Here is a 27,511-nt window from a genome sequence, read left to right as displayed (position 1 = left end):
AAATGATTATGCTAAGTGAAATAAAGCAGTCACAGAAGGACAAATATTGTACAATTCCACTTATATGCAGTATCTAGGATGGGGGGTGAAATGTGGGATGGCTGCTTAATGGAACAGAGTTTCTGTTTGGGGTGATGCAAAAGTTTTGGAAATAGGTAGTTGTGAAGTTGAACAATATTGTCAACATAATTAATACCATTGAAGTGTACATTTGAAAGTGGTTAAAATGACAAGATTTATATTATGTATATGTTACCACACCAAAAACAGTAAGCAATGAATTAGATTCATTCAGCATAAAAGTTTTCAAACAAAAACAACATTTTATATTGCTTCATGAACTAATAATGCTGTGTATAGATATAGGTTTACACTCTTTAACCTAAACTACTATTTTCAAAATTAATGTGAAGGTTCATTATGGCATCATTTATGAAGAAAAAAACCTGGTAGCAACCTAACAACCAACAATAGCTGAACAGTGAGACAAATTATGGTTATTAACTTCATAGGAAATTATACTGTCATTAAAATAATCATAATTATGTAGCAATGTGGAATCTCATTATGATATGTTAAATAAAAAGGATATTTCGTAAGTGGAAAAAAGTTTTAAGTTGTAGCTCTTTCAACTGACATGAGCATCAGTTTTTCACACTCTTATTGCTCTACAATTATCTGTTGGGTCAGTTGGCAATACAATAGCTGTATCACAAAATTTAAGATTCTGGAGATCACACCTTTGTACAAGGAAATGAACATGCAAGCTACCAAGAGTATAATTATTAGGAACTAGAGTATCCTCCTGAGCCAGTCTCCTCATTTTGCAAATCTCATCAATGAGCATAGGTCAAAGCCAAGCCAGGAGAAATCCCCTGCTTTGGCACCATTATGTTTGAGAAGTCACCCATTTTTCCCGTTTCAATATTTCGATCTAAAATCCAACAGGAAATTTTAAAGATTTTAGAAAAGTTTCTAGGAATATATGTACAATATTTTTCAACAATGACAGCACAAGAACTCCCTTGGGAGATTGAAAGAGGACAGATGGCTATTATATGTAACTACTCATCCACTTTTTGGCTACTGTTCTCCTCAGTAAGCCGATAGTCTTGGTGGAATTGCCAATGACTGGATAATTCTTTTTGTCATGGCATGGATAACCCTTCTAATCTTTTGAAGCTTTTTGTAAATTGCAGTGAGGCAGCTATTAAGACAGAAAATGGCTAGCTAAAATTCTTTATTTGTGAATAGGCTGAACGCATTGAGTACTAATATGTTAGATTCTTCTTGAGCTAGAGTATAATTTTTCCCTATGGCTAATCATCTACATGACTCTATTTGTAAGCCACAGTGGTAAAAGTTTGTGAGGATCACAAAAGGGATCCCAGCCTTGTAACTGGCCCTGTGAGGTAAATCTGAGATAACACTCCGAGGTGGCAGGTATGCAATAGATTGGAAACAGGTCAGCACTTGGGCAATATGTTCCTGAACATTTTGTTAGGAAACCAAGTGTGCTTTAAGTTCCACAAATGCAGTACTACAAATTAGGAGCTATCCTTGGAGAATTTTCTTGCCAAAGTGTTACAATGGGATTGTTTAGCAACTTTTACTTTATTTTTGTTTTCTGAAAAGGAGATAATTTCCACTCACCCACTCCCTAACCCTACTCTCAGTCAAAGAAGGAGAAAGAAAGAGCACACAGTGCTCTTTGGCTGAGTATTGCCTGTTAAAGTTTCTTCATGGCACAGTCACACGAACACAAATATTACTGCATAAGTAATACCTATCTTGGGTCTTTTGGCGCCTCTTCTCACTAATCATTTTTTCTGCTTCTGTGTGGATCACATCATGAAGTACATTAAACCTGTCTTTGTCGTATCTATAATGATAACGACTTTCAAAAATTCATTAAGGCTATTTTTCCATGTTTTGTCTCAGAATGAGTATTTTGATCTTTCTGACAACAGTATAGGGACTAACAGAAGTCTCCTAGATGAAATGGGAGCAGACACAGAATTCAGTAATTTTCTGAGACTTTCTTTATTGAATGGATCATTTTTAACCAGCTATTGCTACCATAGCAGATAATACGCAAATGTACCCATAGAAACAGGAAAAAAAAGTATGAAAGAAAAAAGCTCACCTTTAAATGACAGAAAGTGGCACAAAAGAAGGCAGGGTAGAATACACACTGAAAAATAAAGCAAAAGAAAAGAAAAAACCAAACAAACAAAAATTATATAGACACAAAACAAAACAAAAATGTGTAAGATCTTGATCCAGTGACTCAGGTGGGAGCTGTGTACCGACCATTGTCATCAGCGTGGTTTTATGATCTTGGGATAGCTCTCTTTCTTCCAATGTCTTCTGTTTACAGAGAACTTCTGAGAATCTCCAGTTTTAAATCTCTCATCAGAATGGAGACACAGATGATGAAGCTTGAAAACTTGTGTGACTTCTCAGTTGGGAGTCATAGATCAAAAGCCCTACTTTCTGGTCATTAACTGGTAGTTAAAAGTATGTATTATAAGGTCGTTTCTGATGTGATTCTAAGACATTTTTCTTTGACATCTTTTCCACAAATGAAGTCTTCAGGTTTTGAGCTTGTGAAGACTATTTGGAAGGATCCTGAGGACAAACAGATTGTACCTGGATATGGTATGGCTGAGTATACATCATTAGTTCTTCTAGAACTTTGTGATGTCACCTTGAACTAATGCAGAGTCCAAAACTGGGGAGGAAATACCCATCTTCAGAAAATGACACTTGATAAGTTTTATTGTGAGAATCAATGATTGCTGGTCATACAGGTCAGAGGTAACATAATTAGTTAAGGAAGCCCAAGGGTGTCAGATTGCTTAAACAGTGTGAATTTTAAAATGTCAGTAGCTCTATCTACTTTTCCTGAAGTTGGAAGTGAAGCAACAATAAAATATCTTCATAAATAACAAGAGTTTGCAAAGCTTTTTCATACAGTCAACAAAATGGTTTCCCTTGTCATTAGAGTGATGCTAGAATTCCCGGGTTGAGAACTCAACATCTAGGTGTAGCCTCAGCAAGATGGAGGAACATGAACTTAGACCCTCCTCCCCACCATGGAAACGTGGATTTAAGAACAAACTGACAAAATACCTCTGTGAGAAATTCAGAAACCAGTTAAAAGATTCCACCAACCCAGGTGAGAGCAAAGCCAATCACACAAAATCTCCAGTAGGAAATTCATAACATCCTTCACTCTCTCTCATTAGACTCCCACCACACAAACCCTGTATGAAGTGCAGCACATTTGAAAGGAAATCTCCAATCCACATCTTCTCCCTGGTGTGGGAAAGGAGTAGAATATACATCCAACTGACATTAGAGGGGCTGCTCAAGGGAACCACTGTCTGTCTTGGATTATATCCAAATACTGACAGGAACAGGGCACTAGGTTGAGGATCTCTGGGAATGAAGACTTCAACTATGCACCTGAGTCTGCAGTACCATAGAGGAATACTAGGCGGAACCCCAGGATGGTGATTTGCTACCGCATGAGAGAGGCCACAGTATTGCAGCCGGACACCAGAGGGGCTCCTGGGTATAAAGTGGAAAACTTCTTCAAACAGGAAATTAAACACAGAAGTCCAGAGAGGGCACATACGCAGAAAAGTTTTGATGGGTCTCCAAATATCTAGCAGTGATGAGTGGAGAAAGTCCTTCCTGTAGGAAACCAAATTACAAAATCTGGGAAAGTTAGTTGATTCTTCAAATGCTGAAATCGCAACAACAAAAAATAACAAGACATACAAAGAAACAGAAAACAATCACATGTCTAAAGGAATACACTAAATCTCCAGAAACCAAATCTAAAGATAAATGAATTACCAGAGAATTCAAAATTACCATCATAAGGATACTCAATGAATTAAAAGAGAGAATAGATAGACAACTAAATAAAATCAGGAAAATGGTGCATGAACAAAATGAGGATATCAGCACAGAGACAGAAAATATTAAAAAGAACAATATATGGAAATGAAGAATATAGTAACTGAATTGAAAAATTCACTGGCAGGACACAAAAGCAAACTTGGCTGGGCAGAAGAAAGAATCAGAGGATTTTCAAAATTACCAAGGCAGAGGAGCAAAAAGAAAAAACAATGAAGACACATGTAGAGAGTCTACAGGACTTATGGGACACCATCAAATGGAACAATACATGCATTATAAAAGCCTTAGAAGGAGAAGAAGGAGAGAAAAGGGCAGAAATCTGTTTGAAGAAATAATGACCTAAAATTTCCCAAATCTAAGGAGAGAAATAGGCATATAGATTCATGAAGCTTAAAAAACTCCAACAGGACAACTCTAGAAAGAGCTACACTCTGACAATCAAACTGTCAAAAGTCACAATTAAAGAGAGAATATTCAAAGCAGCAAAAATTGTCATGTACGAGGGAACTCAGATTATCAGTAGCTTTCTCAGGAGAAAAATTATAGGCTAGAAGGAAGTAGGATGTTATATTCAAAGTACTAAAAAACCCCCAAACTTCCAACCAAGAATATGATATCCATCAAAACTGTCCTTTAAAAGGGAAGAAGAAATTAAAGCTTTCCCAGATAAAAAAAAAAAAAAAAAAAGCCAAGGGAGTTTGTCACCACCAGACCTGTTGAAAAGAATACTACAAGTTGAAAGGAAAGGATGATAAACAGCAACACAAACATATAAAATTCTCTGGTAAAGGTAAATATATAAGATAAACCACATGTTAGGCCACAAAACTATGTCCTAACAAATTTAAGAGGATTGAAATTATACAAAATATCTTCTCTGACCACAGTGGCATTAAACTAGAAGTCAAAAGCAGAAGGAAAACAGGAAAATCCACAAATATGTGGAAATTTAAAAATCCACTCAAACGACCAATGGGTCAAAGAAGAAATCACAAGATAATTCAGAAAATATCTAGAGACAAATGAAAATGGAAACACAAAATACCAAAACTTATGAGATACAGCAAGTGCTATACTAAGAGGGAAGTTTATAGCAGTAAAACCTTTCATTAATGATAAGAAAGATCTCAAATCAACAGCTTAACCTTACACCTTATGAAACTAGAAGAAGAAGAACAAAATAAGCCCAAAGTAAGCGCAAGGAGGGAAATAGTAAAGATTAGACCAGAGATAAATAAAATAGAGAAAGGAAAAACAGTAGAAAAAAATCAATAAAACCAAAAGTTGGTTCTTTGAAAAGATCAACAAAATAGACAAACTCTTAACTAGACTAAGAAAGAAAAAGGGAAGACTCAAATAAATTAAATTATAAATGAGAGGACACATTACAACTGATATCACAGAAATACAAAGAATTATAAAAGACTACTATGAATAGTTATGAACAATTATATACCAATTGGATAGCAAAGAAGAAATGGATCAGTTCTTAGAAACAGACAACCTACACAATCTGAACAGACTTATTACTAGCAAGGAGCTTGAAGCAGTAATCAAAACCTCCCAACAAAGAAAAGCCCAGGATCAGATAGATTCACTAGAGAATTCTACCTAGCATTTAAAGAAGAATTAGCACCAGTCTTTCTCTAACTCTTCTAAAGAATCAGAGAGGACACTCCCAAAATCATTCTATGAGGCCAGCATTACCCTGATAACAAAATCTGGCAAAGGCAAAACAAAAAAAGAAAACTACAGACTATTATCTCTGAAAAATATTAAAGCAAAAATCCTGAATAAAATACTAGAAAACTAAATTCAGCAGCACATTTAAACAATTATACATCATGATTAGGTAGGATTTACACCTCTAATGAAAGGATGTTCAATATACAAAACTCAATCCATGTAATACCTTTCATTAACAAGATGAAAGACAAAAACCATATGACCATCTGAATCAATACAGGAAAAGTATTTGACAAAATCCAACAACCTTTCATGAGGAAAACTCTCAACAAACTAGAGGTAAAAGAAAACTCCCTCAATGTAATAAAAACTGCATATGAAAAGCCCACAGCTGACGTTATACTTATTGGGGAAAGACTGAAATCTTTTCCTCTAAGATCAGAAATGAGGCAAAAATGCCAGCTCTCACCACTACTAGTCAACATGGTACTGGAAGTTGTATGCAGAATAATAAGACAAGAAAAAGAAATAAAAGGCATACAAAGTGGAAAAGAAGAACAAAATTATATATGTTCACAGATTAGATGATCATATATATAGAAAACTCTAAATCTATTCAAAATCACAAAAAACAAAAACTCTGTTAGAACTAATAAAAAAATTCAGCAAAGTTGCTGAATATAAAATCAACACCCCTAAATCAGTGGTATTCCTACACACTAACAATGACTAATCTGAAAAGGAAATTAAGAAATCCTGTTTACTATAGCACCAAAAAGGATAAACTATTTAGGGATAAACTTAACCAAGGAGGTGAAAGACTTATGACTTATACACTGAAAGCTACAAACTACTGATGAAAGAAATCAAAGAAGACGAAAAGAGGAAAGACATCACATGCTTATAGACTGAAAGACTTAAGATAATTAAAATGTCCACACTACCGAAAATAATCTACAGAGTCAATGCAATCCCTATCAGAATCTCAATGTCAGTTTTTGCAGAAATAGAAAAAAACCATCCTAAAATTTGTATCAGATCTCAAGTCACTTTAAATAGCTATAGACAATCTTGAAAAAGAAGAAAATTGGAGGCCTCACACATCCTGGTTTCAAAACATACTACAACATGGTAGTAATTAAGATGGTGTGGTACTAGTATAAAAATAGATATCCAGACCAATGGAACAGAATATAGAGCCCAGAAATAAACCCTTGCAAATACGGCCAAGTAATTTTTGACAAGGTGCCAAGAGTACACAATAGGGAAAAAACAGTCTGTTCAACAATTGGTGCTGGGAAAACTGAATATTCACAAGTTAAGGAATGCTGTTGGAACCCTACCTTACACTTTATACAAAAAAATAACTCAAAATGAATGTAAATATCTAAATACAACAGCAAAATTATTAAAACTTTAGAAGAAAACAGGGAAAAAGCTTCAGGAATTTGGATTTGGCAATGATTCTTTTGATATGATGCCAAAAGCACAGGCAAAACAATAAAAATTAGACAAACATGACTATGCAAAACTTAAATCTTCCATATCTAAAAAAAAAAACAACAGAGTAAAAAAGCAACCTATGGAATGGGAGAAAATAATTGCATATTATGTATCTAAGAAAGAGTTAATATCCAGAATATACAAGGAACTTCTATAGCTCAACAACAAAAAACAAATAACTTGATTTAAAAATAGATAAAAGATAAAACAACCTGAGAATATATTTCTCCCAAGAAGGTATATAAATGGCCAAAAAGCACATGAAAAGATGCTCCATGTCACTAATCATTAGGGAAATGTATATCAAAATTGCAATGAGATATTACCTTACACCCAGCAGGTTGGCTACTCTCAAAAACACGGAAAATAACAAATATTGTGGAGGATGCAGAGAGGTTGGAATCTTTGTACACTGTGGGGAAAGGAAAATGGTGCAACTGTTATGGAAAACAGTATTGAGGCTCCTGAAAAACTAAAAGTAGAATTACCATACAATCCAGCAAACCAACTTCTGAGTTTATATCCAAAAGAGCTCAAAGCAAGCTTTGAGAGAGATAGTTGCATACACATGTTTATTACAGCATTATTCACAATAGCTAAGAGGAGCAAGCAATCCAAATGTCCATCAACAGATGAACTGATAAAGAAATGTGCTAGATACATATAAAGGAATATTATGCAGCCTTAAAAAAGAAAGAAATCCTGTCACATCCTACAACATGAATGGCCTTCAAGAGCTATATGTTAAGTGAAATAAGCCAGTCCCAAAAGGACAAATATTGTATGAGTCTATTCATATGAAGTATGTAAAGTGGTCAAAAGCAAAGAAATAGAAAGTAGAAAGGCTGGAGGAAGGAGGAATTAGTGTTTAATGGGTAAAGAGTTTCAGTGTGGCAAGATGAAAAAGTTCTGGAGATCTGTTGCACAATATTGTGAATGTACTTAACCCTATTGAACTGGACACTTAAAAATTATTATGATGATGGCAAATTTAATGCTATGTGTTTTTTTTTACCATCATAAAAAAAAATCTAACAATATATTTGCTATCAACATGGCCATAACTGTCCAACAAGGTGAAGCTTCATTCCATCTTGAGAAAAATTAAATGATAATCAGACTTTTTTCAAAATTCATCCTGGAGGTAGTTGCGGAAATATACCTGGAGATATTTAGAAGAATCCTGCAGCTTGGGCTATTTCCACGTTATACCTCTACAGTTTTACCAGGATTGTGTTGCTGACATATGAGACCTTCACGAGGGACATCCTAAGCTATTTTTGTAGATTTTCTGCTGATATTGATTGAGTATCCTGCAATTTGTTTTGGCTGTGGTGGGGAACTTGATGTACATTTTTTGCAAGATTCCCTCGTGTCATCAAATACTGTCCTAAAAGTCTCAGAGATTACCTTCAGGTTAATTACAGCTATATTTTTCCAAATATCTTTTTTTTGACTCTGGAGAAAATGTCTGAACCATAACGGGTTCTTTGAAACTCTCCAGAGAGCACTTTGGAGTGTTACCAGGCAAGGTCTTAGTGACTGCTGCCTATCTGGTATCAAGATCTGTGAAGGCATTTTCTGGCTGTTATTCTTTTTTATATGGACCTTTACCTTTGTAGATATAGGCAATAGAGCCCTTAAAATATTAAAATATCTTTAATCGGTTGGTCATTCTTTTTTTGTGTGTGTGTGTGTGAGGAATATGGGTCCTGAGCTAACATCTGTTACCAGTCTTCCTCTATTTTGTATATGGGATGCCACCACAGCATGGCTTGATGAGCAATGTGTAGGTTTACACCAGGGATCCGAACCTGAGAACCCCAGGCTACTGAAGTGGAGCATGTGAACTTAATCACTATGCCACTGGGCTGGCGCGGTTGGTCATTCTTACTGAAGTTTCTTCTGAAATCAAGAAATCTCACGGTTTTGTCTCTAGATCCTCAGCAAGCTTGGTGAATGACATGAGTTCTGCAATCTCAACAAATCTGCCTATCTGGCAAGGAGACATATTCTAGGGGTGAGTTAAGATTTGTTGTGTTGTAAGCTGCCTGGTATCTTCCTGTTCCTGTCATAGAGCAGAGCCCCTCAAAACACAAGGTTTTCTAGGGAAGGGATTTTTAATAAATGTATTTGGAATATGGACAGCTGTCAGAAAGATGCTAGGGCACTTGTGAATTTCCCCTTCTTCTGGTAGCAAAAGGAGAGCTGGATGGAAATGTTTGAGGAAGAAAGGGATATAAGAATTTACCTCCTAGGTATAAGTAATTTCCTAAGGGATTTATTTCTTTTGATAACATTAAAACATGAATTTGGAAGTTTAATATTCATTCTGAGGTAAAATAGCAGGTAGATAGTTGTTATCAATCTTAGAGCTCACCTTATATTTAGAACAAACCAGGAATCATTTGCATATTTGGATATGGCTAGAATTTCAGGGAAACCTAAGGGTCCATAGGGTCCTGGCTGAAGGCTTTTGAAAAGTAGGACAGTGCCTAAGTAAACTCTGGAGACATAACTGACCCAATATACTGTCGTCCTGTCCAGAAAAACAAAATTAGATATTTAGTCTCTTGTTGTAAAGGGACACCAGTGTGAAGGTTATAGGCTGAGGCACAGAAAGTACCTGTGGGTTATTAGAAACAGACTCTGAGGCAATTTGTGTAAAAGTGACAGGTGTTTCGCTTCATATTTCATGCTTGTATCTATCAAAAATTTGTAGAGTTATCGTTTAATATTTAGACAAATGTCTCCATGATTGTTTAAGGATAAAACAGGAAATTGAATAATTGGTTCCCACTCAGAACACCTTCACCAACCAGCTGCCAAATTTTATTTCTTCTTCAGTTTCCAGGTGAACACAGGACAATTGTTTGTGCAGTGTTGCTTTATACTTGCAACTTCTGCAGGTGTTTTTTTTCAAAAGGCCCTATTCTCTGGTATGGAATGACTGGATGGGAGCAGTTAGTTGTTTGTAAGACCATCCATATCAGTTTTTCCTGGGTCTTATTCCACTACTTTTATTCTAAGACTCTTTCAAAATGTTCAGAAAGTGGTTGGAGATCTGGCAGTAGGATTATTTCCCATTCCCGATTTTGCTGGATTTTAAATTGTCTGATTCTGGCTTAAGGCTGGTCACAAAACTTGAAGAGAAATATTGGGCACACCTGTTTCAGGATTTACACCTGGTCATTGCATAAAAGAATTAAAACACCTGTTCCTGAAATTCATCTTCTCTTTACTTGCAGAACTGTATTAAAGTATAATTTATTTTCACAAGAACGATGTTGGAGAGAGGCTCCAAAGATATTATTTAGCATTTTCAACTTTTTAAAACCACTCTAGTTCTCATATATAAAAAAGCTTATAGAATAAGGATATAAAGAAAATATTTTTTGTACAACTGTACAGTCTGTTTTAAGGTGTGTTCGTGTCTCAGTTTTTAACAAAAAATGTTTAAAAAGTAAAAAACAAAAAATAAAAATTTTAAAAATAGAAAAATGTTTTTAGAGTAAGCATATAAAGAAAATATTTTTTGGACAACTGTACAGTCTGTTTTAAGCTGTTATTACAGAAGAGTCAAAAAGTCAAAAAAAAATAAAAAGCTTATAAAGTAAAAAAGTTACAGTAAGCTGAGGTTAATTTATTCTCGAGGAAAGAACATTTTTAAAATAAATTTAGTGAAGCCTAAGTGCTCAGCGTTTATAAAGTCTACGGTAGTGTCAAGTCAGGTCCCAGGCCTTTAAGTTCACTCCACACTCACTCACTGACTCACCCAGAGCAACTTCGAGTCCTGCAAGCTCCATTCATGGTAAGTGCCCTATACAGGTGGACCATTTTTTGAAATCTTTTATACTGTATTTTTACTGTACCTTTTCTATGTTTTGATACACAAATACTTACCCTTGTGTTACAATTGTCTACAGTATTCAGTACAGTAACATGCTGTATAAGTGTGTAGCCTAGGAGCAATGGGCCGTAGCATATGGCCTAGGCGTGTAGTAGGTACACCATCTAGATTTATGTAGGTACATTCTATGACGTTTGCCTAACAATGCATTTCTCAGAACGTGTCCCTGTCGTTAAGCAACACATGACTGTATATAGGACAAGGGAAGGGATATGTTGGGATAAAAACTGTTAGGTTCAATTTATTGTTTGGAGAATAGACAGACAGTTTAAGGTTTTCAAATATCTTCTTACTTGCTTTGGTGACACAATTTAAAAAATAATTTTATAATCTGAATTTATTTGGAAGCATTCTCATACCAGTCAAAATGCATAGCACTGGATGTTTGGAGTTTTGCTTCTTTTTCTTCTCATTCTACGGTACTTTTCAAATGAATAATTCACTTTATAAGTTTGGGATTGGTGAACACAGTAATAAAAGGATCCTAGTGAGCAATATTTTTTATGAAAAGTAAGCAGTTTTAAGTGTGTAACCTTTTGCCCACTAACGGAACTGTTGCCCAGATGAGCAAACTATTGGCCTGGATAAATGGGTTTTCAAGATTATGCTGAGACAAATTGTAAGGTTATTTATTGGTTTATAGACTTATTTTCTGGGCAATCATTTACTGAAATGAACACCCAAGTTAGGTTAATAAAGATTGTCTTGGTTCTAAGCCCCAATAGTTGAATTATATTAAAACACATGGTCTCAATTTCCCAGAAAAGTGTAAATCCTCTTTTCAGCTATTAAAGCAGGGTGTTGGTAACATTGATCCTAAACGTATTGCCAATCCAACGCAGACTCTGCATACGATATGGCCCTGATCTTTGGGAATCCTGAAGTTTTGCAGGAATTTTATCTATAAAAACACATACATACTTTGTAGTAAAGAATTTAACTTTAGATAAATACCCAATAGTGGGATAGCTGGGTTGTATGGTATTTCTATTTTTAATTTTTTGAGAAATATCCATGCTGTTTTCCATAGTGGCTGCACCAGCTTACATTCACACTAGCTGTGTATGAGCATTTCCTTTTCTCCACATCCTCTCCAACATTTGCTGTTTCTTGTCTTGTTAATTATAGCCATTCTGACTGGTGTAAGATGGTATCTCATTGTAGTCTTGATTTGCATTTCCCTAATAATTAGTGATGTTGAACCTCCTTTCATGAGTCTGTTGGCCATCTGTATCTCTACCTTGGAAAAATGTCTTTTCATATACTCTGCCCATTTTTTGATGGGGCTGTTTGTTGTTGTTGACTTGTATGAGTTCTTTATATATTTTGGAGATCAACCCCTTGTCTGATAAATGATTTGCAAATATTTTCTCTCAGTTGGTGGGTTGTCTTTCTGCTCCGTTCATGGTTTCCTTTGCTTTGCAGAAGCTTTTTAGTCTAATGTAGTCTCATTTGTTAACTTTTTGTTGTTTCCCTTGCCCAAGTAGACATGGTATTCGAAAAGATGATACTAAGACCAATGTCAAAGAGTGTACTGCATATATTTTCTTCTAGGAGTTTTATTGTTTCAGTTCTTACATTCAAATCTTTAATCCATTTTGAGTTAATTTTTGTGTATGGTGTAAGATAATGGTCTACTTTCATTCTTTTGCATATGGTTGTCCAGTTTTCCCAACATCATTTATTGAAGAGACTCTCCCTTCTCCATTGTATGTTCTTGTCTACTTTGTCAAAGATTTACTGTCCATAGATGTGTGGTTTTATTTCTGGGTTTCTGACTCATTGATCTGTTTGTCTGGAAAACTTGAAATCAATGATCCAAAAAGATTTATGCACCCCTATGTTCATTGCAGCATTATTCACAATAGCCAAGATGTGGAAGCAACCCAAATGCCCATCTATAGATGAATGGATAAAGAAGATGTGGTATATATATACAATGGAATACTACTCAGCCATAAAAAGACAAAATTGTCCCATTTGCAACAACATGGATAGACCTTGAGGGTATGATGTTAAGCGAAATAAGCCAGACAGAGAAAGACAAATACTGCATGATTTCACTCATATGTGGAAGATAACAAATACATGGATAAAGAGAATAGATTAGTGGTTACCAGAGGGGAAGGGGGTTGGGGGGTGGGCAAAAGGGACAAAGGGGCACATATGTATGGTGACAGATAAAAATTAGACTACTGGGGGTGAGCACAATGAAGTGAATTCAGGAATTGATAAACAATAATGTACACCCGAAATTGCACAATGGTATAAACTATTATAATCCCAATAAAATCACTTGGGAAAAAAAAAGAATTTAACTTTGCCCAAAGAGAGGTCTGGCCTTTGCACTCAGCTCCTGGGAGGTAATCACTAATGCTTGGAATGTCCTGTCTGATAAAAGTGTTTGTTTACTTGGGGGCCTTGGGACATGCCAAGTAGTCTATCGAAGTGCTTTCTGGTAGGGATTCTGGCTCATGTGGTATCAGCTGGACTACTGGAGGGTCTGGAGAGTAAGGTCAGCCATGTGGGCACTTCACCCTGTCTATATGATGGAGCCCCAATAAAGACTCTAGACATCAGGTCTGGGGAGCTTCCCCAGTTGCTAAAATTACATGCATATTGTCACACATCGTTGCTGGAAGGAGAGAACAGCTGCAAACTCCATGTTTGGAACCTTCTAGATGCTGCCTATGAGACTCTTCTCTTGACTAATTTTAATCCATCTTTTCACTGTAACAAAACCACAATCGCGAGTATGACAGTTTTCAGTGAGCTCTGTGAACTCTTCCAGAGAATTGTTGAAGCTGAGTGGTATTGGAAACTCCTAAGTTTGCAATTGGTGTCAGAAGCGACAGCAGTCTTGTGGACTGTTCCACAACTTCACATATACGTATACACACATTCATATATATGCCCTCCTCACATCTAGTATATGAGATATGTAAATGTTACGTTTTCAGATGCTACATGGTACGTATCTATCATACATATCTGTCAATAATTGAATCATGAATATTTGATAATTCAGCTTATATAATAGTCTTACAGAAGCTATTTGAGAATGAATACTAAAATATTCATTTTCATAAGATTTTCTAATTTATATTGCTACAATTCAGTCAAAAATATCTAAAATATTATATCAGTGCTCTATTGAAATGCTTCCACCTAGTTTAGCTTCCATGTATTATTGTCTCTGTGCCTATTTTTAAAACTTAAAGACTTTTCTCTCATATTATCCAATGTTTCTGATAAAACAACTTGCATGATAAGTTACTTCTTTAATTCAAAAGAAATACAAATTTGCTTTAATTCAAGGGGAAAGATTGTGTCTGAGGATGATTTTATTTCTGTATAATTTTATTTTATTTTTTGTTAATTAGGTAATTTATGTAACAACATAATTTCCTTTCTACTTTACCTACCAGAAAACTGTCAAATTAAAGACCAATTTAAAATCTAGTTCCAATCAGGTGATTGAGGTTAAGTATTTTTAATATCTATATTTATCAGTATTCTTCTAAATGCCAGCAGGAAGTTTCTGAAACAGAACATATTATTATTTACTTGCAGCAAATAATGCACGAGTTTTCCTGTGCCATAATTTCCCTCTTCTAGCACAATGTGATGAGGAGCAGATAATACTCATATATACCAGATCGGTCTTACAGGTAAAGAACCATCCAAAAGTAAATCTGTGCATTTATTAGGATTGAGAGGCAGCTGCTGTCTCCCCTTCCCATTCTGAGAGAATCTCCTTACAAATATGAGAAGGATCCTGGGTCTTCATGATCTTTAATGTAAATAAATTTCTTCAGAGGAAGGTAAGACTAGAGTCTCCAGCGTCACAACCTAGGGATGTCTCCATGCCTCTTTGAGCATATAAACATATACCTCTGGAGTGGTAAACCTCTTTGGAGTTCTCACTGGCTAATCAGTCACACATTAGCTTCTAAGGCTTGTCTTTTAGCCCCGGACCCAAGTTTTAGTAAAATTCGCTCAGAGACTTAATTGTGCACAATTATAAAAATATTTTCTCTACAACCCAAAAACTGCTAACATTTAACTCCCCTTTAATATTTGGTTAGCTTTTCTTTTGTTTTGATAATTATATAATTTAAGCTATTAAATAGCAGTTACAAAAGTAGATCTTCAAAACATCCTTTATGTGGCGAAACAAATTCTGAATTAACTCTGCTGTAAATATTTGCCTCATACAATCAAAAGATCTCAAAGAATCCAACAAGTTAATAACAAATATCGATGTTTCAGGCATACATTCCTGCCATTCCACATTCCATTGGCTTTTAAAAATATTTTTTAAACATCTTTTTAAAACTAAAATTTTAATTTTGAGATAATTGTAGATAGGCATGCAGCCGTAAGAAGTAATACAGTGAGAGATGGTATACGCTTCACCCAGTTTACTCCAGTGGTATCATCTCGTAAAACTATAGGACAATATCACAGCCAGGATATTGACGCTGAAACAGTCAAGATGCGGAACTCTTCCATCACAGCAAGGATCCTTTATATTGCTCTCTTATAACCACAGTCAAATCCCTCCTTATCTCCTGGCATTTCTTTAATATTGTCTCTGTTTCTATAATATTGTTATTTCAAGAATGTTGGATTAGCAGAATCATATAGTTTGTAACCCTTCAGGATTTGTTTTCTTTTTCTTTTTGCCTTTTTTTTTTTTTTACTTAGCATAATTCTCTAGAGATTAATCCATATTATTGCAGGTATCAATAGTTAATTCTTTTCTATTGTTGAGTAGTATTACATGGTATGGATGAACCATATTTTGTTTAGTCATTCACCCACTGAAGGACAATTTTGTGTGTTTATGATTGTGATTATGACTAAAACCACCGTACACTTCCATTTCCATTTCCATGTTTCTTTGGTGCGCGTATGAATACAAGCTTTCATTTCTCTGGGATAAATGCCTACGGGTGCAATTCCTGGGTCTTATGGTAACTGCATGCTTAATTTTATAAGAAACTGCTCAACTGTTTTCCAGAGTGGCTGTAATATTTTACGTTCTCACCAGCAGTGTGAGAGTGATTCAGATTCTGCATATCCTTGCCAGCATTTGGTGTTGTCAGTGCTACTCATGGTTTTAGTTTGCTTTTTCCTAATGGATAATGATGTGGAACATCTTTTTATGTGTTTATCTGATATCTGTATATTCTCTTGGGTGCAATGTCTTTCCTATTTTATACTTAGATTGGTTGGGGTTTTTTTTGACTATTGTGTTTTAATAGTTCTTTAATATTCTACCTAGAATATGTGGTTTGCAGATATTTTCTCCTAGTCTCCAGCTTGTGTTTTCATCATTTTATAAGGTCTTTCATGGAGCAAAAGTTCTTAATTTTGATGAAGTCCAATTTTATCAATTTTTCCTTTCATGGATAATGTCACATATAGGAATACTTTGTGCGGCTCTAAATTCTGGAGATTTTATCAATGTTTTTACTTTATAAGAGTTTTGTAGCTTTTCATTTACATTCATGACTTATTTTGAGTTAATATTTTTATAAGAAGTGAAACTTAGGTCAAGCTTTCCCCTTTTTCTCCTATTCTTGTACATGTATGGATGCCACCTTGCTCTAGAATCATTCATTGAAAAGACTACCTTTCCTCCACTGAATTGTTCTCTGTACCTTTGTCAGGATCATTTGGACATATTTGTGTAGGTCTATTTCAGGATTCTCTGTTCTTTTCCTTTGAGGTATGTGTCTATCCCTCTGAAAACCCACAAAGATTTGATACCCATCACTATATAATAAGTTTTAAAATTGGGGAGACTGATTATTTGCAATCTATTTTTCTTTTAAAATACTATTTTAGCTATGCTAGTTCTTCTGACTTTCTGTATAAGTTTAGAATAATCTTGTCTCTTTCTCTCTACAATTTCTTGCTTGGAGGACCGGCTTGGTGGCGCAGGGGTTAAGTTCGCATGTTCCACTTTGGCAGGCGGGGTTTCACCAGTTTGGATCCCTGGTGAGGACCTATGCACTGTTTATAAAAACATCCTGTGGCAGGCATCCCACATATGAAGTAGACAAAGATGAGCACAGATGTTGCTCAGGGCCAGTCTTTCTCAGCAAAAAGAGGAGGATTGGAGGCAGATGTTAGCTCAGGGCTAATCTTCCTCAAAAAAAAAAAAAAAGAAAGAAAAAGAAAAAAAGAAAGTAAAATTTCTTGCTGGGAATTTGATAGAAATCGTATTAAGCATGTATATCTCTTTGGGAGAGAATTGACCTCTTTACTATGGTAAGTCTTCTAATCCATGAACACAGTACGTCCCTCCATTTATTTATATCTGATGTTTTTTATCAGCATTTTGTTGTTTTCAACATTCAGGTCCTATACATGTTTCCTGAGATTTACACCTAATTTTCTCATTTTTTAGCAACTATAAATGATATTGTATTTTTAATTTTAGTATCTATGTGTTTATTGCTATTTTATTGAAATGCAGTTGAGTTTTCTATGTTTATCCTGTATCATGCAAACTTACTGAACCCTCTTATTAGTTCCAGGAGTTCTGAGTAAATTCACTTTGATTTCGTGTGTAGATAATCATGTCATCTGCAAATAGCGACTGTTTTATTTTTTCTTACAGTCTGTATGCCATTGATTTCTTCTTCTTGCCTTATTGCATTGCCTAGAACTTCTAGAGTTGTATTAAGAATGGTGAGAGAAGACATCCTTGCCTTGTTCCCTATGTTAGGAAAAAGCATTCCGGTTTTCACTGTTAAGTAGGCTAGTTGTAGGGTGTTTTGTAAATGCTATTTATCAAATACAGGAAGTTTCTCTCTATTCCTATATTTCTGAGACTTTTTACCCTGGATCAGCATTGAATTTCGTCAAATACTTTTTCTTCATCAACTGATATAACCATACAATTTTTCCTCTGTAGTCCATAATATAGTCTAATACATTGATTTTTTAATATAGAATCAGGCTTGTACCCCTGAAATAAACCTCATTTCTTGGTTATAATTCTCTTTCTCTATAGGAATATTGTAGAATTCTATTTGTGAATATTTTATAAGGATTTTTGAATTTATATTAGGGATATTGATCTGTAATTTCCTTTTTGCATACTATCTTTGTCTTATTTTGGTATCAGGATAATATGAGCTAAGTCCATAAAACGATTTGAGAAGCATTTCCTCCTTTTGTATTTTCTAGAAGAGATTGTGTGCTATTGATCTTAATTCTTTAAAGGTTTGGCAGAATTCCTTAGTGAAACCATCTAGGACTGGAGGGGTTTTTCATAGTGTTTATTAATTACAAATTCATTTTCCTTAATAGGTAATAGAGTCATTTGAGTTACTTATATCATTTTGAGTGATTTGTGGTAGTTTGTACTTTTTGAGTACTTGGTCCACTTTATATAAGTTGTCAAATTCTTGTATGTAGAGTTGTTCACTTTATTCTTTTAATATCGTTCTGATGTCTACAGGATCTCTTTAATATCGTTCTGATGTCTACAGGATCTCTAGTGCTATCTCCCTGTTTCATTCCTATTATTGACAGTTTGTGTCTTCTCCCTTTTCTTTATTGGTTGCTAAAGATTTGCCAATTATATTGATCTTTTCAAAGAAATAGCTCTTCATTTTATTGATTCTTTTTGTGTTTTAAATTTCACTGTTTTCTGCTCTTATTTTTATTGTTTCCTTCCTTTTGCTTGCTTTCGTTTCTTTGTAATTTTTTCCTAGGTTCTTGAGGTGGGAGTTTAGATTATTGATTTAAGACTTTTCCTCTTTACTGATGTATGCACTGTGCCATAAATTTTCTTCTCCACACAGAGGTGTGCCTCAAAAGTTTAATATGTTGTATTTTTTTACATTTATTTCAATATATTTTTTATTTCCATGAGTCTTCTTCTTTGACCCAGGGATGATTTGTGAGTGTGTTCTCTAGTTTCCAACTGTTTTGAGATTTTTCTTATTATCTTTGTATTATTGATTTCTAATTTAATGCCATTGTGGATGATGAACACACTCTGTATGATTTAAACACTTTTAAATTTATTGAGGTTTGTTTCATGATATGATCTGTCTTGGTACATGTCCCATGAGAACTTGCAAGGAATGTTTATTCTTTTATTAGGTGAGATGTTCTATAAATGTTGACTCAATTCTATTGGTTGATGGTATCTGTATTAGTTACCTATAGCTGCTGTAACAAATTCCCACAAACTTGGTGTATTTAAACAAGAGAAATTTATTCTCTCACAGTTTTGGAGAGCACAAGTCTGAAGTCAGTTGCATTGGACTGAAATCAAGGTGTTGGCAGGGTCACAGTCCTTTTGGGGGCAGCGGTAACAATCCGTTACTTCCCTTCTTCAGCTTCTGGTGGCTGCAGGGATTCCTGGGTTTCTGGGTGCGTCACTTTAACTTTCAAGGCCAGTATCTTCAAACCTCTCTCAGCTCCATCTTCATATTGCCTTATGCCCTGTGGGTATCAAATCTCCTCCCTGATCATCTAAATAATTCAGATCAGATATGAGTGAGACTCTGGATATGAACCACCCTTGGGCAAAATTCCTCTCCATCTGTGGATCTGCAAACTAGACAACACTTTATCTGTTTCCAAAACACCATGAGAAGAATGACATAGTATAACAGTTATAGAAATTCTCCTTCCAAAAGGAGTCACTGGTCTCAAATAACTTCAAAATCTGGGAAGAAACATCCCATTCAATTTCAAGCATTGGTAGTAGTGCTTTGTGGCTCGAGACTCCACTCTGAGCTAAGGCTGTACCCTAGGAGTGACACTTCCTTTCTCTTGAGTGGTGACATTTGTTTGCAGCTGAGTAGTTTTATGAGACTGTTTCATGCCTATGAAATTTTGGGATTCTAACAACCTTCTTTCATTTTTCCCTGTCTTTGTCCCTTTCAGTCCAAGCTGACAGTGCTTCTCCTGATATAAAATTCTCAAAACCTTTGTGAGTCTCTCATATATGTCATGAGAGATTCATACCATTAGACAAGAGGACCCTCTACAGATATTTGCTGGACAATCCCATCTCTATCCCTGGCTTCTGCTGAGATGGCTGAGTGGATCCATGACTGATATACCTAATCTCCTCAGTAGTAGCAAAAGTTGCCAGCCTGCCCTTGCTAATTTCTTCTACATTCTTACTTATTGTCTGTCTAGATCTTCTATCAATTGTTGAGATCAAGATGTTGATCTCTTTAAGTATGTATTTTTTATTTATCCTTTTACTTCTATCAGTTTTTTCTTCTCATATTTTGCAGCCAAATTGTTCAGTGCATACTCACTTATGATAGAAATGTATTTGATAAATTAACCCTTTTGTCATTATATAAAGTCCCTCTCTATATCTGGTCATTTTCTTTGCTCTAAAGAGACATCGCTATAGGTATTGCTGTTTTTTTTAAATTGACATTTGCACAATATATCTTTTTACATCCTTTAACTTTCAACCTGCCTGTTTTGTTATATTAGAAGTGAGTTTCTTACAAACAGTATATAGTTGGGTCATGTTTTAAATCCATTCTACTGGTCTCGCTTTCTCTTTTAATTGATACATTTAGACTATGCACATTTAATGTAATTATTGTATATTAGAACTTAAGTATGCCACTTAAAATCTTTGTTTTCTGTTTGTTTTCTCATTTATTGTGGATTTTTTTGGTCCATCTGTTTTTTTTCCCCTGCCTTCCTATGAGTTCCTTAAGCACTTTGCAGAATTCCATGTTGATTTATTTATAGTGGATTTTTTTGTTTATCTCTTTTTATAGCTTATATGGGTTTGCTTTAAGCATTACATTACATCAGATACATGTGTATATATACACTACATTTAAGTATTTACATTGTCATATCAAGTGAAGTGTAGAAATCTTCTATCTCTTATCATTCCTTTACTATTCCTTGTTTAGCATATAATTGTCTCATTATTTCCTCTATATACATTTAGAACCACATCAGATACTGCTATAACTTTTGCTTCAACCACCAAGCAAAATCTAGAAAACTCGAAAGAAGGAAAATCAATTGTATTTACCTACACTTACTTTTTCCTATCATTCTTTATTTCTTCCTGACGTTCCAGGTTTCCTTCTTAACCGTTCTTTGATGTGAGTTTGCTAGCAACAAATTCTCATAGTTTTTCTTTATCTAAAAATATCTTTATTTCCTTTTCATTCCTGAGGGATATTTTAACTTGACATAGAACTCTGGGTTGCCAGGTCTTTTCTTTAAGGGCTTGAAAAGTGATGTTTCTCTTTCTGGTCTCTGTGGTTTCTAATGAGAAATTCACTTTCACTTGAATTGTTTTTCCCTAATTCATGAGGTTTTGTTTCTCTCTCATTGCTTTCAGTTATTTTTCTTTCCCTTTACTTTGCAGCCCTCTCTGACACCACCTGGGCAGGGGTGGGGGTGGATTAGAGTGCTGCATCATAGCCTGGTAAGGGGTGAAAATCTAGCCTCTCTACTCAGCCTCTGGTGGAGGCTGATTGGGGTGCAGCCAGTTTGTCTTGTGCTGTTTGTCTGCAGTCTGGCAGTTGTTGTCTAAGCATTTTCTGCCTTAGGCTGTCCCTTTCCTGGTCCTTTGGCTAAAGACAGCAGACATTTTGAAGGGTTTTTTCTTTGCTCTCATTGGCATTTCTGGGTTGCTGGCTTCTTCAGCACCAAGTCTGGAATCATGTGCTAAAAATAAAACCTAAGTAACTCACCAGTGTCTTTTCCAGTCCCTAGCCAGTCTGCCTTCTTCTCTCGCCCTTTCAACATCTTCTTAGGTTGGTTTTAGATATAATATTTAGGGGTTGTAGTTGTGTTAATGGGAAAAATAGTTAAAAGCATGTATCTCCATCTTTCTGGAAGGGAAATCCTTCTATTGGCTTTGTAAATGTCATTCTGTCTATCTATCTATCTATCCATCATCTATCTTTCCATATATATCGTCTATCTCCAAGACATTCATTAGTGTTCCAAAAGAATGTTTGGTTCATTATTATACAATGTCTCATGTACTTTTCCCCCATTGTTATTTTTAAACAAGAACACTATACAAAAATGTTGAGGAAATCTTGACTTAGATTGCTTTTGTTCTGAATACATATGCACAAAAATATGCTCAGTTTGCTAGTTTTCTTTTGTAGTATAAGAATAGCTGTATTTATTTATAGCCCATTATTATGCAAAATAATTTAAACACCAAAGGGTTAAGTGTTCAGTGACTTCCCAGGTGTATCTAGGTAGTGTAATCTAATCAGGCAACTGAGATGTACCTTCCAGCAAGCAGAGTATATGAAACTGTTGACCTAAGGTTAGAAATAATTTCAGAGGAAATGACTTCCAATTAAGTGCAATTCTTGCCTCGGTGTAGGTGGAATCAGCATTGTAGATGCAATTTTCTTCAGTGCAGAAATAAAACTTATCATCAACAAGTAATCAAAGCTTCTAAAGCCCCTATGATCTGTTTCTTTCTTCTTCTTTTTTGCTATTCCTGGATCAACCAGGTTTCAATCTATTTAGAACCTTTTCAATAACATGGAAACATTGCTAACAATGATTTCTGTAATAACTAAATCAGCATATTATCAGATATTCAGTAGTGGGGATACTTGTAAGAAAGATGTCCCGAGCCAGAACTGCTTGTACTCTGGTTCTGTAATAGTGACCAGCTGCACCTACTGAACAATCTCATTTGGTTTTTATTACTTCTTATTTTTAACTTCAGTACTAAAGTGCTGAGGCAGCTAAGAAAGCACAGAGGCACTTTTTGAATACTAATCTCATAGACTACAACCTCTGTTATATCAAATACATTTTTAATGGAAAAAGAGAAGATAGAAAGTTTCAACACTAACTTAATTTAGAATTTACCATTTTTTGCTATAAGATGTAAATTTTCCACCACATGATTATTCTTTTTATTACTTTAGTAGAGTAAATGTCATTTAAAGAACTCTTGAGCTGCTACAGAATACTATTTATAGCAAAGACAACTGCTACTTTAATCATATTGACACACTTTATAGCTATGCTGTAAAGTATTTTTTGTACCTGACACTTATGACAGAAAACCAAATCAAACTAAGCCTTAATGATTGCTGTTCTTCTCTGGATATATGAAACAGAAGAATGTAATAATGACTGAAAATATATTTTCAGGGATTAAAGCAATAATTTTGTATTCAAGAACAAGGAAAAGAATTGTCTAAATTTAATCAGAAACAATATATGATTAGAAAATGAAAAGAATAAACTCTATCAAGTATATGACTATGTAGATTATATTTCTTGATACTAATTAAATTTTGGAATAGGGCACATTTTCAACATTTGTCACTAAGAGAGAGAAAGTAAAAACTAAAATTAACCTTCTAAACATGATCATAAAGTTATTTTCTTGATTCTGCAGTCTTTACTGAAACTAATCACAAGTTAATTAGTGCCAAAGCGATTAAAATACCAATTTAAATCCTGAATTATATTAATTATAAGTGTTCACTACAAAGGAATCTAGTAATTTTTTCTCCATTATTAAAAAGTGTGTGAATTTCCCAAGATGTCTTATTGTTAAAATATCCCCAGTGATTTGATCATTCTCAATTCAAGTGTATTATGTACATCTAACTCTGTAGTGGGTGTCAGCATATAAATACATGAGGACTAGCCAAACTCAAATGGTTTCCTCAACAATTGATATTATTTGATGATGAGCCAGATGATTATCTAAAGAAAAGGGTAAAATCTCTATTGGGTATTGCTTTCTGGCCAGTCCTTTCACCGGAGCAATCATATCAGATGAGAGACACAAACTTTTTTGATATATATGTTGTGTATTATTATTGAGATAATTTTTTAAATAACATGTTTCAATATCTAGAAGGTGAAATTTTAAGTTTCTATTTTGATCAGCAACTCAAATATTTTCCTAAATTCTGAAATCAGTGTCACATTATATCAAACATTTCATGATCAGAATATTTTATTATAATGCATTTATACCTTATTATTAAAATTGTAATGTTAAATCTATATTTGCATGGGAAATTATAGGTATTTAATTTGCAATATGTGAAGATTAAAATATTTCATGTATGTGTGTATAGATACAAATATTTTATTTCTAAGAATTTGTTTTACCTAGCCTTTAAACCTTATTAGTGAATTTAGATTTTTCATTAGCTCCTTCATAATGTAATCTTAATTTCATATAATTAATAACATTTAATTCAATAAATGTGGTAAAAAGTAGATTTACACAGTAGACAGTATTAAATTATTTAATAAATATGTAAATAAGTGAAAGCATAGTGTCTGATTGTTTATTGCTATTACTGTCATTATTCTTAGTTATCTAGTTCCTGACCGTTTGTTTGAAATATATTCTTACTGAATATATACTTACCTATTTCTGAAGTTTTCAGAGAATGACTGTCTATTTTAGAGTTAAGTATAAATGAAAGTAATGTTTAAATGAATGTTTCCATTTTCTTTGTTAAAGTTTTGAACTTTTTATTTTGAACTAATTGTCAACTTACAGAAATCTTCCAAAAATAGCGTAAAGAATTCCAATATATCTCTTACCCAGCTTCACCACATGATGCAAAGAGGAACATGCCCACTAGAGAAATCATGGAGCACGACTCCTCTTAGAGGCAGCCTCAGCCTGGATCGCCACACCCACAAGGTCAAAGTTACAGAACTGAAATGTGCTATGTGATTTATGACTTTGAAATGAAATTTGGGAGCAGAATATGATGTTGTCTTAGCTATCTTTCAATGTGTCTTTTTCTTGAATGTAAGTAATATTTTTACTCCATCTATAAGTAATATTTCTACTCCATCTATAGTCTTAAAAATGGATATTAAAGTGAAACAAGATCTGACTCCAGATTAAGAGGTAATGTGGTGTTGTAGTTGTGACACTATAATTTCCAGAAGAAAGGAAAGTTTTCAGCCTTCACTCGTGTCTGTTGGTAAATTCTTAGGGCATCCATAGTTCAGAAACTTCCTGAGAACTAACGAAACTATTTCATTCATCAGATGCTTTAGTGTGTGTGTGTGTGTGTGTTGCACTTTGTAGTAAAAGTTTAATGCATTTTACCCTAGGTTTTAATCATATAAACAACAGAATTTAACCAGTAGTTCTATTGGGACATAAGTATTATCTTAATTCAGCATTATTTATTTCACCAATACTGTAATCATTAAGAAACATATAGAATCAAAAGGTAATCATTTTAACCATATAATCTATTAATCTCTATAATCTATTAATTTCTGTGTTTGGCAGCCTTTTGTAACTCTCCTTCACCTAGAAATAATGGTGAAATTCTTTATCACAGCATCCCAGACACTTTACTATCTGACTCTAATTTCTTTTGATATTCATATCTCCTATCACTGCATGTACCTTTATATTGTATTCACTCCCGCTTTTCCCTTAACCTTGCAAGCCCTTGCCTCTGTAATGACTTGTCCGCATTGCACTGCTCCCCTTTCTCTGTAGTGTAGCTTTAAATGTTCCCTACTCTGCACTCTGATATTACTGTGGTCATAACACAAGAAGAGCATTTATCACAATGTAGCACATTGATATTTGACTGTATGCTCTTCTCCTTCCTCTGCTAGATAATGAGTCTCACCAAGCAAGTGTCACGTAGGCATGTTTATATTCACAAAGCACAGCAGAATTTCTGGAACGTGGTAGATATTCAACACAGAGATTTTGATTCAATAAATGAATGAGATCTAAGGTAAAATGCAAAAATGATTGTCATTGTACAGCTCTTCGGTAAAAACAGAAAATTTTAGATATTAACCAGTTGAATGTTAGCCAAAACTAGGTAGATGTTTAAATGGGAATTTGACAGGATATTGCAGTATGTGGAGGTGCTACCTGGAAGGATAATAATATTGTTTTCTTTCTGAAGAGTTTAGTATTACATTCACTCCCTAGTGATGAAAGTGTTATTTGAATAACACTGCATGCAATTAGGCAAGACAAATACAGAAATGGCAGTAGTGGATCCCTTTATTTCTCTGTGATTAATGACTGAAAATAATGGTTAACATTGTTAAGGGTGCTTACTATAGGCAATTCTCAAATCTCTGCACTTATCAGTTCTTTTAATCCTCCCATTATGATGGAGATACTTTCTATGATGAAGATACTATTATTCTACCAGTTTAAAAGATGCAAGGATGTGACAAATGGAGGCGAAACAATTTGCCAAAAGACAGATAGGAGGTTGTAGAGCTCAGCCGCGGGGGGTCATGCTTCAGTTTGGGGTTGTTACTCCTATATTACGCGACCGCCCAGTACTGTGAGAGCAATCTGTAGAAGGAGCAATGGGTGAGAATAAAGATGGCAACAGAGAAGCCTGTACAGTCATATCCTAATCATCTAGGTAAAATGAGAGTTTGGATTGTTCCGTCCACTATATGATTTTCTAGAGTTTTCTCTGCTTTATTTTAAAATTTTCTGAATCTTTTCCATTTGTTCTTTGTCTTTTTTTTTTTTTTTTACTGTGATTCTTGTTTTCTTCCTATATTCTCTTTTCTCACTCCAGAAAATAAAGTTAATGAGTGGATGCTAGAACATTACCTCTCAATGCTAAAGAGATGTCTAGCATACATTTTATGGACTTGATGCAAAAAAAAAGAGTATTAAGTAGTTTTAGGTGGTAGTTCCATTTCAAAGTGTTTGCTTCTTCATAGCTCCCTGCCATGCTGAGATGTATTTTTTCAATGACTGGAGGATATTTCAACTCTGTGTGTACCTCCTTGAAAAGTGCTAATTTTCTTGGCAAGTCAAGTACAGAACATCTGCTTATATTGACTCTAGTTGGAAAACAATAAGAAAAACTTTCTTTTCTTTTTCTGTGCTGGTGATAAGATTGTAATACGCGATTGCATATTAATGACTCTTGAAATGCATACTCGTTTGAATTTGAATGGTCAGAAGTAAAGTGATGTGATATTGAGTTATAAAACAGACATAAACCATATTTGCTAAATACTTTCTTCACCAAATGAAAGCATCACATATGATATAACAGTAAAATGAATGAAACATTTTAAAGGAAGCTCCTGTTTATAATCTTCCTTCCCTAGTTACATGACAGCTAATGTAGTTTTCATGGTCAAATTTAACTTTTGAGACCATCTGCTCTATGAAAGATGTCATGGAAATAAAAGATGTTTTGAAATGAAGAGAGAACAAAAATCTTATTCAGAGAACACTTCCCAGCTGTGTTCCCAGTTACTGTGTAATCATCTTTCATTATAGATGCTGGATGGGATAGGGAGGGCAATTAGAAATGCAAACCTGATATTCTGAATGTGTCCATCTCTTTTAGGGCCAGATCTGTTCAGTAAGGAACTTAGCCTCAGATTCCAATTATATTGTATGTAATGTTTTGCCAAGTCGCTAATATTTATTGCGTGATCATTCTAATATTCTAAAAAACACCC

This window comes from Equus quagga, chromosome 4, assembly GCF_021613505.1.
Source record: "Equus quagga isolate Etosha38 chromosome 4, UCLA_HA_Equagga_1.0, whole genome shotgun sequence".
NCBI classification, from domain to species: domain Eukaryota; kingdom Metazoa; phylum Chordata; class Mammalia; order Perissodactyla; family Equidae; genus Equus; species Equus quagga.
Note: the sequence above shows the minus strand (reverse complement) of the source record.